Genomic DNA, 14,065 nt, shown 5'->3' on the forward strand with positions numbered 1-14,065 from the left:
CACTTTAAAAAATTCTAATATTTTCTATTATTTTATTTCTAAAAAATTCGAGTTGTGAGGCTTGAAGAAAGTTTTTCCTTTCCCGAATCAGATCAAGTGGGAGGATTATCTTTCTACATTATAGCTTTTATTCACCTTAAAACTGGAATTTAACTGCATGTATGCACACTATTGACTGAAAAATATAAATATATGTGAGAACATGAATGGAATTAAGTTCGATCTAAGATTAGGTTTCCATAAATTGTTGGGTGTATAGTCTTGTTTTCTAAAAAATAAAATATTAATTTTACATTTTTTGCATTTGGAGGTTGTAGTTTTCAATCATAATTCCAACCTTTCACTATTTGAATTTTTTCATTTAAAAAGGATAGATTGAAAAGATGTTTGGTTTTTCAATCTTCAAAAGTGAAAGTTTAAATCTAGAATAAAAGTAATATTATAGAGTAAGAAAAAAAAGTTAAAGTAAAGATGTTCCTTAATCGAAAAATTAAAAATTAGTTATGATTTTAGATATTTTGTGAGATTTTATTGCACAACCAAATATCTAATAGTACCAAACCATGCTTTATAATATCAAAAGTATTGCTGCTAAAATCTGACTTGACGGAGCTGGTGATCTAAAGGACGACGGTGGATCTGATCGGATTGGAGGTTTGACTTGCGATAAAGAGATGATTATAGATTGTTAGAATTGATCTGATAGAAGATTCTCCAATGCTTAAATCAAGCAGAACTTTGATAGAACACAATTAAAAAAGGGGATCTGAATAGTGAAAAATATGTGCTGAGAGATGAACTATGAGATTATATGAAATTAGATGCATACTTGGGACCCTTAGCCCTATTTTTATTTAAGTAAGGAGGCTCTGATATCAAAGACAAGCTATAACCATCCTTCCTTATTTTTATCCTCTTGATTGCATGGAGTAGTTGCAGGTCCTCTTAATTCACCTAGAATTCAAATCTATTTGCAATTTGTCTTCTCATATATCACGTGTCAATCCATGATAGACAGGTTAATTTTAGACTATATAAAAAAGATGTTTAAAATTAAAAAACATCATTATTGTGCTGTACTTAAGTACATCCTTAAGCATTATAAGATTTTTTGTTTCTCTTTTTTAATTTCTTTCTCTATCATTTGAAGTCATAGGTAGACATGCATATCTACAAGCGGGAGTTTTCTTAATGATGTGACTACGGAGTGAGATATGCAGTTGAACATCATAACGTATAGTCAAACATCTTTTCAGAAGTTTGTGTTGTAAATTGCTATTTTGATTGTTTTTCTAAAATTCATGTTCAAACCTAAGTAATGATGTATAAATCACTATATTCTTAAAAACTGTTTGTACTTGAATTCAAAAGTAATATTTATAATAATCACCATTCTATATGTTATTTATATAGAATTTCTATTTAAAACAGCCTGGATGCATGTTAATTTACCCATATTATTACAAGATTATTCATTGGATTATCTATTCGAAATTAGCCATATTAGAATATGAACCAATTAGTTTAGCAATTCTTGTTTAAGGATACAATTTTATTATTTTCTAATAACCAGATCAAGTGTCTAGAATATTGCATATTATTTAAAACCTACCTTAAACCACTGTAATGATATTGTTTTACCATATATGACTTACTATGGTGGTTAGACATTTTACACACATCTACTGCAACCTTTGCTTTCTTTACAGAAAAGAAACAAAAGGTATACTAATTAAAAAGAAGTGCGTTTTCCAGGCAACTATCCCACCTAGCCATCAATGTTTCCTATCATGTTATAATACCAATTTATACTTTTCATGTAAAATAAGTATAACTTAACTAGATTCAAGCTTACATCCAATACTCCTTGAACAACAAGGTGCATCTCTCTAGCATGACCAATATGATAACAGCACCTTTTTTTATTTTTTTTATTTTTGGAACCAATAACTCCATAGAAACTCCAATTTTCCACTTGAGGTGACACCACTTGTGATCAAATGATGAAAAGGAATAATTGCTTTCCGATTCGTTAGAAGAGTTGGGCTCTCAAATAGAAATGAGAATGAGTAATTTTTATTTTCGTTGTTTGATTGGAGAAAGCTCTATTTTTATTCTAATTTTAAAAATAATAATAATAATGTTTTAATTTTCTAAAATTTAATTTAAATTTTTATTTAGTATTTAAAATTTTTTTTGATTTTTGATTTTGATTTCATAGCAAAAATGCCAGAAAATATGATTATTCTGATTAATATTTGAATTTATTTTGAATTCTCACGAGCCAAATCTATCCTGTAATTTATTGCCAGAGGGCGTTATTACGATCTATCATTAGATTTCCTCATACCGGTGTCCGATCTCCAGGAATCTTTAGCTGCGCGGTCCATCCTGACCACTGACAACAATTATTCAGCTACTGATGGTGAGAGGAACAGCTGATGGACAGATGCAGTTGATAGCGATGGCATCAGCGGCCAACCAACCGGTTGAATCATGATGTGTTTGGATTTTGAAAAGCCAGATACCATGATGGAGACCCACAATTGACAGCCACCCGATTTGTATAACATCGTAGGAAACAAAGCACAGTTGCTCCTCAATGGGTCGGTGGACCCCGCGCTCATTCCTGTGGTACACCCAATCGTAGTGTGATCTTCTGGTGGTCCACAAGACACCTGGGTCATGCAACCCTAGTTTGCCACGTAACTGAAACCTGTTCAATTGCTTACGTGGCTTGTAAGACTCTATATAGTTGGTGTTTGGGTGTGTGGGTATTGACAGCTGATTGTTGATCAGTCATGAAGGGAATAAGTAGCACGGCACTTGGGTTAGCCGTCACCCATCAAACAACTCAAGGCCCACGCTAATGGGGGATGTGCAAGGGCTCCAAATGTTTCGACTTCTATCCTTTGACTTCGGTACATTTTTAGGCCAGTGGGAATATGGAAAGAGAGTTTGGTAGTTACCTTGGAGGGAGAAAGCTAGGGTACCCAACACTTGTATTGAAAGGACTCACTATACTTGCTGGTCCCTTGCACCTATGGCATGCTGCATAGCATAAGAGGATTGGTTGATTCAAAGGATTGCTAGCACTTTATTGAAAAAACTCATCGTACTACCAACAACAATTCTATACATAGTCTAAATTATCTACAATAATTCAAAGACCTTTCGATACTTCTGGAAATTCTACGGTTGGTAGGAACCCTATATACCATTCTCATGACAAGTGAAAACAGAAAAACATTTGTTGCATGACTTAGTTTTACAAGGAGTAAAGCTAACTCATGCTCCATTGAGGCAGTAGACAGTTACAATTTAATCACGACTAAGGTGTAACTACATGATCAATCCAATTTGGTCCAAAGATGTGTTAGGCGAAGGTAATATTAAGATATATGCTCTATTTTTCTCAAAGAAAGAATCTTCCCATTAATTTCTTTATAATATTTATCTATTTTCACTTTGGTCTTTATGTTGCCTAGGTGCTTGCGTTATTAGAATATTTATATTTTCTAGAAAATGTGATGTTTCTCACTTATGTTCGGATATATTGCCTCCATATCTAAAATCCTTTTTTATGGTTCTATATCTGGAATCCTTAACTATGACGCTACTTTGCACCCCAGTGAGCCATACGTATTTGCATGGGCGATATGTTGCCCATCTCAAAAATGGACGGCTGTTGCCTAATGTAATGGTGTGCCAAATATGGCTGGCATGCTAAAAAGAGTGGGTTGAGAGATAGGTGACAGCCATACATTTCCATTATAAATGATGCATCGCTCGTCCAAATATGCATAACTTTTCATGGTGCAAAAAATACCTAGCATATAGGATCCTTGCTCAGAATCCTTTGCATTTGGTTGGGACCTCCTAACCAACCTAAAAATAGGGATGAACATATCAAAAGTGGTTGACCTCCAAAGCCAAAGCCTCTCGATTCAGCCTGACGATCTATCAGCTCGGTAACAAACTCCAGCCGAGCAGAACCTCCTCATGACAAAAGTAGTTCAACACCTGGAATTCCATCGTGTGCCAGACACTTAGGCTCCGTTTGAAAACTTGGAATTGAGGAGAATAGAATGGAATGGAAAGGAAAGTCAAAAATTTTGATGTTTGGGAGTTTTTTAGTGGAGGAAAAGGAAAAGAAAAGGAGGGAATAGGAGGAAAAATTTTGGTCTCCAATTCTCTCCTTTCTTTCCTTCCATAAGTGGGAGGATTTGGAGAGAAAGGAATTGGAACTTAATAAATTTTTAATAATACCTATTTTATCCTCTACTCATAAGTATGCCCCTTTTATAATAAGGGCATTTTAGTAAAAGTGTTAAAAATGTATGCTTTCTTTTCTTTTCTTTCCAAACTCCCAAACAAGAGGAAGAAAAATACTTTCTCTTTCCTCTTAAAACTCCTAAACAAGAGGAGAGAAGCCTATTCTATTCCATTCTTTTCTTTTCCCTCCTTATTAAAGTTTTTTTTTTCTTTTTTTTCTCCCCAAAACTCCCAAACGGAGGCTTACAGCATGTTTTTGGGTTGTTACGTTATGTCAATAGATTGTTACGGTACAATTTTATTGAAATATGATTCGCAGAAGATTCAAGATTCTACCTATAAGTAAAATTTGAGGGCCTCCATAGAAGCTAATAAATAAATCCTTGAAACATCCCCAGTATTGGCATTTTTTTTCTTTTTCCTTACTTCCTACCAAAATTTTACCCTAATTTAAATATTGGAGGTTCGGCCAAGCCAATCCGGCGAGCATTTTGATCTTCTACTGTTTTGCGGATCTATGGGGACGGCCCACATCATCATTCTGGGATGGGCGGAAACATCATGCATGCCCGATACTCTTAAGTGTGCTTAACTTCACTATGGCAGTCAGGCATAGAATTGCAGACTTCACTGGATTAAGCCCCTCCACGTACCGTGTATCTACTTCATATCTATAGTTATAAACCTGCAACATATTGGCTGCAGTGAATTCCTTACAACCACAATTGTAGAGTATCCCAAATCAAATAAGTTTCGGGCTGCTTGGGTTATTACAAGCCTGATTGCTGTTGCCAATCGAAGAAAGCTGTGAGGATCCGTGCAGGTGTGTGTTTAGTCCCACATCGGTTATTCACTGGGTAAATCTTGGATACTTATACAGGATCAAGAAATCCAAATAATATCTTCCGACTAGCCATTTTGGGTGAGGTTCTGGGTTGTTACAAATGGCATCAGAGCGGACCCGACCCATAACCTATGTACATTAGGGGACACTGCAACACGGATCTATTGGAGCTGACCACGGGCTGATCATGGTGTTTGTTATTAGATTCGAATGGATTTGAACCTTTAGTCTGACGAGGACGTCAGGACTTGAACAGGGGAAGTATGTGAGGTTCCGTGCGGGCGTGTGTTTAGTCTCACATTGGTTATTCGCTGGGTGTATCTTGGGTACTTATAGAGGATCAAAGAACCCAAATAATATCTTCCGGCTAGCCATTTTGGGTGAGGTCCTGAATTGTTACAAAAGTTCTCTTCAGAAATCCATTCCAGGATCTTCCCCTCCATGTTTTCATTTCGTTGACCATTGACCAATAGACGCTAATGATGAATTAATATATGTTGGATGGTATGAAAAATGCTTGCTTATGTGGTCATCTCGTATATATTCCCTCGGTAGGGGTGACAACTTGAAACCTTGGAACCATCTTTTTCAGAAGGACCATGATTGCGAAAGACGGAAGGAATCAAAATCATGTGAAGATTTTGATAATGCTTGCTATGGGATTGCGACCCTGGGCATCCGCGTGATAGCATTATCCCTGAATAACGAATTATAGACATTTCTAGTTCACAGGTGCCTGGTTAGCCCTTCTCTCTCGCACACAAACAAACCACCCCCTTTCGAGATATTCCAAAAGCTTGACATTTAAAGATTGCCTCTTATCATTATTTTATATAATTTAAGTATTAATAGCCTAAATTTAATGCTACTTGCAAGTTAGTTCTCTTTCCCTCGTCAAACCAGCAACTCAGCATGTGGCTTATGGATGATCTATTTAGAGTATGATAGTAATAATATCATAGTGGATTCAGCTCATGACTCATAAATTTGAGAAACTGTTACATAAACCAATTTGGATTGACCATGAGTTGATCAGGATATTTATAATCAAATTTGTAGTACTTATGAATAAATTTGAATGTGAGGATTTATAAAGATATATATTTAGTCCCACATGAACGTGCGTTGGATAGATCTGAAGCACTTACATAGAAACAAGAAACTCAAATAGCATCTTCCAACTAGTTTTTTTTGGATAAGATTCTGGACTGTTATAAATTATCTCTGCATAACAAATTATAAATATTTCTAGTTCATTGGTGCTTGGTTAGTCTTTCTCTCTCTCTCTCTCTGTAACAAACTGTTGCCCAGTAGATGCAGCCCAAGAGGGGGGGGGGGTGAATTGGGGTTTTAAAATTTTTCAACTACTTCTAAACTTTTTAGTTAATTAAGCTAAGTTATGTGGATGCACAGTAGAATTTAAACTTAGCAATAGATTAATTCTAATCTAATCAAGATTAAGACTTTTAAGCAGCGGATATATAAGCTCAATAAAGGATTTGTCTAAGTATGCCCAAGCATGCAATTCAATGAATCTTTATGCAGATTTATCAAGTGAAACTTTGTTAACCAATTTAAATATAATTGCAACTAAGGGATGTGCGAATATGAATTAAATGAGCAATTCAATCAGGCATTTGTCTAAGTAAATAAGTAAGAAAATTAGACAATGAAAGAAAACATCGCAAACACAACAAACATATAGTGTTTCGGTGCCAACTGCACCTACGTCTACTCCCCAAGCTCTCTTGGAAATTTCACTATAATCCTAAGACTATGGTTTGGTTGTTTTACAAGCTCACAACCTAACTTGTTGTTTTCACGAGATCACAACGAACTCGGTCGGTTTTCACAGGCTCACCGACTAGAACCAACTCGATTATTTTTCCGGGCTCATAATCCAACCCAGTTGGTTTTTCTAAAGGCTCACCAACCAAAACATTTACAATGTTGGTTTTTACTAGGTCACCAACAAACCTTCATCCCTTGATTGAATCAAGTTACAAGATATCAAAATAGGAGTTTAAAACAAATACAAACTTCTCAAACAAGCAGATATAACAATATAAATAAATAGAGTAAAGAGAAGAAGCCCTCAAACAAGTTTTGCAGATGAAAGAACTCGGCTTCTTCTTTACTTGACCCTCTTCTAATTTCGCATGAGGTAGAGGATCACTGAGGCAGCACACAGTTAGAGAGAAAGCTTTGGGATTCACTCAGATGCTCTTCTTCTCTCTTTTTTTGCTTTGAATGACCCTTTTGTGCTTTTAGGAGGTTTCTCTTGAAATCTCTTTGAAATCTCTTTCCTATATGTTCTCTCCCATTTCTCAAGTTCTTCCCTTGCTCTCTCCTTAATTTTATAGCTTTGGATGGCGTGGAAACAAAGATCTAGCCGTTAGAGACAAAAATAGAGCCGTTGGAGTCAAGAAAAAACTAGCCGTTATGCCCCTAGCATGCTTGAGTCGACTCACGTAGACCTTAAGTCGACTCGGTTGAAGCAAGAGTCAGCTCGTGAATAGAAGTCTGCTCGACATTGTAGCTGGAGTCGACTCGGCACTGTAGCATGTCGACTCGGCACTGTAGCACTGAAAATTGCTTTCTGTCCTGATTGAGGGGAATCGACTCGGCACTGTAGCGAGTCGACTTGGTATTGTAGTTGGAGTCAGCTCGAGCACTATAGCACTGTGCCATGGCACTCCAAAGTGCCAGAGTCGACTCTAAGCTTTTTGAAGTTGACTCAAGGACTGTTCTTTTAAATTTTTCTTTAAAATTGTCCCTCCAACTTGATTTCTTTGTACTTGAAACTTGGGCCAATGAAGTGTGGCTTTCTTCCAACTTTTTTGAGAACTTTTGAGGCCTTCTTGTATTCTTTCAACTTGCTATATTCCTTGCAAAACAAATTATCTTTCTTCTTGCAACACAACCATTAATAATTATACTTCAAGATTTTGTGATCATCAAAATTAATCTTTGGGTCAACAATCTCTTCCTTTTTGATGATGACAAAATTTGGAGTATATGCAATATAAAATAGATTATATTCTAGAACTAATGCATAGCTAAGTTACATGAAGTAGAAAACATATATCTTTAAAACATACTTCATGAAAATACTTTAGATTTAATCAGCTTAACCCAATCAATACATTTCAATCTAAGCTGATTTACATTCTATTCAAAATACATAAAGCATTATGACACATAAAACATTATGAGCATATACTCTTACTCTGATATTTCTCTTCTTTTTTGACAACATCAAAAAGTTGCAATATAATGAAACATTAAGCGCAAAGCAATAAATTATACTCAGATATTTCTCTCCCTTATTATACTCTGATTTTCAGTCAATGCATGTCGAATTATTATAAGAATATGAATCATATAACTCTAATTTCAGTGCAAATTATAATGAGAGCACATCGAATGTGATGCCAAAGATAGTTTTCAAATCAAGTGCAGGTGGAGCCTTTTTCAAGTTAATTCAAGGAGTGTCAAGAATGATATTAAAAAAAAACACGAATGAAAATCCAACCTCCTTTTTTTTGAAAGATCTTTAATAACAAGTATGAAAGCTTGTTTATTTAAGATCTTTTGCCCAATATATTAAATATATAGCAACATGAGAGCAATCTAATTAATTTTTAGAGTATAATATCAAAACTTATATACTCAAAGAAAAAACATCATGTTTGATCATTAATTCTTAATGACTTCAAAGTTCTTTTATGATATGAAAGCATTGGGGCACTGTGGAGTGATTGATTATAACTCTATTTGATTTTGATGAGCTCAAAGTATTTGAGTATATCTTAAGTTATACTAATGAATTCAATCTAGTGTTTCAGCCAAATATTTGTGAATTTATGTTTAATTATCTCTAGCCTTGGTTCAATACATTTTGGCTAAGTATGGAACTCAGTTTGAACCAAAGTCTGGAACGCGAGTCGACTCTGAAAGATTTCGAGTCGACTCCAAGTGTTTCAGACGTTCTGGCACAGACTCGAGTCGACTCCGGCACATTACGAGTCGACTCCGACTGAGAACAAACAGCAGGACAGAAAGATGAATCTCAGACCCTGTCACCGAGTCGACTCCTGAAGAATTCGAGTCAACTCCGATGCTTGCCGAGTCGACCCCCGATAGTTCCGAGTCGACTCCAAGGAGTAACAGACAGAAAGACAGAGAAGCTGTTTTGGACTCTGAGAACCGAGTCGACTCCAGAAGAACTCGAGTCGACTCCAACGGTTGGCAAGTCGACTCCAAAGAAAGCAAGAGTCGACTCTCAGAGGAATGCAAGACTAAAAGTCAGAGAGCCAACTTCGGTCTCTGAGAGCCGAGTCGACTCCCGCAAAGACCGAGTCGACTCCGAGGCAGTTCAACTTCAACGACAGAAAAGTAGTTTTTCCGTCTCTGAGAGCCGAGTCGACTCCAACAAAGTGCGAGTCGACTCCGAGGCAGTTCAACTCAAAACACAGAGAAATAGTTTTCGGATCCTGAGAGCCGAGACGACTCCAAGTACTCCCGAGTCGACTCCCAAGTCAGCCGAGTCGACCCCAACAAAATTCGAGTCGACTCAGAGGCAGTTCAACTCCAAACACAGAGGATCAGTTTTCGGGCTCTGAGAGCCAAGTCGACTTTAAGATGATCCGAGTCGACTCGAGAAAGAAATACAGAAAAATAGATCTCTGGAACCCTGAGAACGAGTCGACTCCGATCCCAACGGACACTATGTCAGGAGTTGTAGATTGTACAGAACGGCCCTAAAAGTGAGTCTAACGGCTAGTTTTCTATGGAGATTGCTTAAATAGCCAGATTGAACAGTAATAGACACGAAGTAAGAGACTCCATTCAAAGAAAAAGGGATTTCCAACTACCAAAGCCTCTGTAGAGTAAATATAAGAGAAAGAAGGAAGAAGTGCATTGAAGTCCATCCTCCAAACGTCTTCCTCGCATTCAAAGCTCTCCTTCTGATAGCAAATCTTCAGCACATTCAAGAGGAGTTGCAGAGTTTGAGAAGCCCCTTTCTCCACATCCAAAAATCTATTTGAGGGCTTCTAACTCTTCTTTGTTCATATTGTTTATATACGCTTTTCAAGAAGCTATCCTTGTACTCTTTTCAAATTGCTTTTCTTACTTGATTCAATCAGGAGATTGAATCAAGGGTGTTGAGGTTTGTTGGTGAGCCGAGGCTAAAACCAACGGTGTAAGGATTCGATTGTGATCCCGGAAAAACAATCAGGTGGTTCTAGTCGGCGAGCCTGTGAAAACCGACCGAGTTCGTTGTGATCTCGTAAAACAACAAGTTGGGTTGTGAGCTTGTAAAACAACCGGCTGTAATCCAAGAGATTATAGTGAACTCCCAAGTGAAGCTTGGAGAGTGGACGTAGGAGCAAGGGTTAGCTCCGAACCACTATAAAATCTTTTGTGTTTGTGATTGTTTCATTGTCTCTTCCATTCTCTTCATTCACTGCATATAGTAAACTAATTAATCCACTTGCAATAAGGTTTAATTAGTTACTCACAAAGTTTTTAATAGTAATAATTACTTAAAACCCAATTCATCCCCCCTCTTGGGTTGTCTTTTTGGGCAACAGGCACAAATACCCAATTCATCGGATGAGGAACAAGAGGAAAAGGCCAACTTCTGCTTCATGGCGAATGAAAATGAGGTAACATCTGAAACGCATTTACATTTTACCTTTGATGAATTGTATGATGCGTTTAATGAACTAATGGATGAATATAAGACAATAAATCTTAAGAATAAAGAACTAAAACTAACTAATCAATCTCACTTCCATAAGTTTGATAAATTAATTAAGGACAAGAATTTTATCATTAAAGAAAATTTAGAACTTAAAACAAGCAACCAAAAATTAATTCAAAAAACTAATACCTTAATTAACGATAACGAAAAACTAACCAAGGAAATTTCAGAACTTAAAAACGGAAAACTAACTTTGAAAGATAATCTCACAAAAGACTTAAACACACTAAAAACAGAAAAACAAAAGATTACACAAAAGCTTGAAAAATACAAACCTATTGTTGAAAAGTTTACATATAGTTTTGAAAAATTGGAAATGATACTGAACAATCAACGAGCTGTGTTTAATAGAGCTGGTTTAGGATACAAACCTAAGAATAAGCAAAAGCTCCTTAGTAACTTTTTTGTGAAAGCAGGAAAAAGTAAAATTAAGAATATAACTTGTTTTTGCTGTGGAAAGGTAGGACATAAAGCTAATGTGTGTGACCATAGGAATGTAGGAGCTAACAGAAAAAATAAAAAGGTTTGGGTTCCAAAAGGAACCAACTTTACTAATCTTGAAGGACCCAAGAAAACTTGGGTACCTAAAATTATATGATTTCCTTTTGTAGGAGTGTCTTGCAGCCAAAGTCGATAAAAACTGTTGGTACTTGGATAGTGGCTGCTCAAGACACATGACGGGTGACAAGGAGCAATTCTTCATCCTAGAGGCTAAAAAGGGAGGTGCAGTGACATTTGGAGACAATAATCAAGGTCACATCATTGGTATAGGTAAAATACAAATCACCTCCTCAACCTTTGTTGATAATGTACGATTGGTAGATGGTCTTAAACATAACTTACTTAGCATAAGTCAATTATGTGATAAGGGTTTTGATGTTCTGTTTAAACCATCCCTATGCATCATAACCAACTCAATTGACAATAGCTTAGTATTCAAAGGAATAAGACGTGGAAATGTCTATGTAGTAGATCTTGAAGATCTTGCTAAAAACAGTCCTTGCTTAGTAGCTAGTGATACTAAGGTTGATGATGCAAGCTGGTTATGGCACCGTAAATTAGGACATGCAAGTATGGATACAATATCTAAGTTAGTTAAAAGAGATTCTGTAATAGGTTTGCCAAAACTAAAATTTGAGAAAAATAAAATTTGTGAAGCATGTCAATATGGCAAACAATCGAGGAGCTCTTTTAAATCCATAAATTATGTCTCTACCTCTAGACCTCTTGAACTACTACACATGGATCTATTTGGACCAACTAGAACCACAAGTCTTGGTGGAAACAAATATGGTCTTGTTATTGTAGATGATTTTTCTAGATATACTTGGGTCATGTTCTTAGCTCATAAAGATAAAGCATTTTCTGTATTTAAGAAATTTCATAAGGAAGTAACTAATGCAAGAAGTGCTTCAGTCATAGCTATTAGAAGTGATCATGGAACAGAATTTGAAAATCATCTATTTGATGAATTCTGTAGTAAAAAGGGGATAACTCATAATTTCTCTGCACCTAGGACACCACAACAAAATGGAGTTGTAGAAAGAAAGAATAGAACCCTAGAGAAAATGGCTAGAACCATGTTGTGTGAAAGTAACCTCCCCAAGTACTTTTGGGGAGAAGCCATTAATACATCATGTCATATACTAAATAGAGTTTTATTGAGACCCATTATAAAGAAAACACCTTATGAACTTTGGAGAAATAGAAAGCCCAAAGTAAACTATTTTCATGTTTTTGGATGTAGGTGTTTCAATCATAATAATGGCAAGGATAACTTAGGTAAATTTGACTCTAAATCTGATGAAGGTATCTTTTTGGGATATTCTACATCAAGTAAAGCTTATAGAGTATTTAACAAAAGAAATCTTGTTATTGAAGAGTCTATACATGTTGTTTTTGATGATACTAATGATGTCTCTTCTAGCAAGAAAGTAGCTCTTGATGATGATGCAGAAATTCTTGAAGAAAAAAGTGATGAGATGACATTACAAGAAGATGAACCAAAGCTAATTAGAGATGCATCAACAAGCCAAGAGGCAATTGTGGATCATGAGCTGACTAAGGCTTGGAAGTAAGCTCATGGGCATCCTAAGGAATTAATTTTAGATGATCCATCTCAACCTGTTAGAACTAGAGCATCTCTCAGGAACTTAAATAATCATCTTGCATTTGTCTCACACTTTGAACCTAAAAACATAGAAGAAGCTGAAAATGATATTAATTGGATAAATGCAATGCAAGAAGAGCTAAACCAATTCACTAGAAATAAGGTATGGAACCTAGTTGAACGACCCACTGAATACTCAATAATAGGAACTAAATGGATATATAAAAATAAACTTGATGAAAATGGAATTGTGATTAGGAACAAGGCTAGACTAGTAGCAAAGGGCTATAATCAAGAAGAAGGTATAGACTTTAACGAAACTTTTGCTCCTGTAGCTAGACTTGAAGCAATTAGATTGTTAGTAGCATTTGCATGCTCTAAAGATTTCAAATTATTTCAAATGGATGTAAAAAGTGCCTTTTTGAATGGGTATATTAATGAGGAGGTATATGTAGAACAACCTCCTAGTTTTGAAAATCATCAATACCCCAATCATGTTTATAAACTAAACAAAGCACTTTATGGTTTGAAACAAGCTCCTAGAGCATGGTATGAAAGACTTAGCAAATTTCTGTTAGACCATAAGTTCTCTAGAGGGAACGTTGATACAACGCTGTTTTTAAAGAAGAAAAATAAAGAAATGTTAGTAGTGCAGATTTATGTAGATGATATTATTTTCGGTGCTACTAACAATCACCTCTGCGAAGAATTTGGTGACTTAATGCAGAGTGAATTTGAAATGAGCATAATGGGAGAGCTGAACTATTTTCTCGAGCTCCAAATCAAACAATCTGAAGAAGGAATCTTCATCAATCAAGCTAAATACATCAAGGAGATGCTTAAGAAGTTTGATATGGAAGGAAACAAGTCAATCAGCACACCCATGAGTTCATCATGCAAACTAGACCAAGATGAATCAGGTAAATCAGTAGATCAAAAGATGTATAGAGGTATGATAGGATCTTTATTATATCTCACTGCAAGTAGACCTGATATCATGTTTAGCGTATGCATGTGTGCTAGATATCAATCTAATCCTAAGGAATCACACTTAATTGCTGTTAAG

The sequence above is a fragment of the Phoenix dactylifera genome, chromosome 13, assembly GCF_051530095.1.
Source record: "Phoenix dactylifera cultivar Ajwa chromosome 13, Ajwa_hap1_PhDact_Kaust_v1.1, whole genome shotgun sequence".
Taxonomy (NCBI): domain Eukaryota; kingdom Viridiplantae; phylum Streptophyta; class Magnoliopsida; order Arecales; family Arecaceae; genus Phoenix; species Phoenix dactylifera.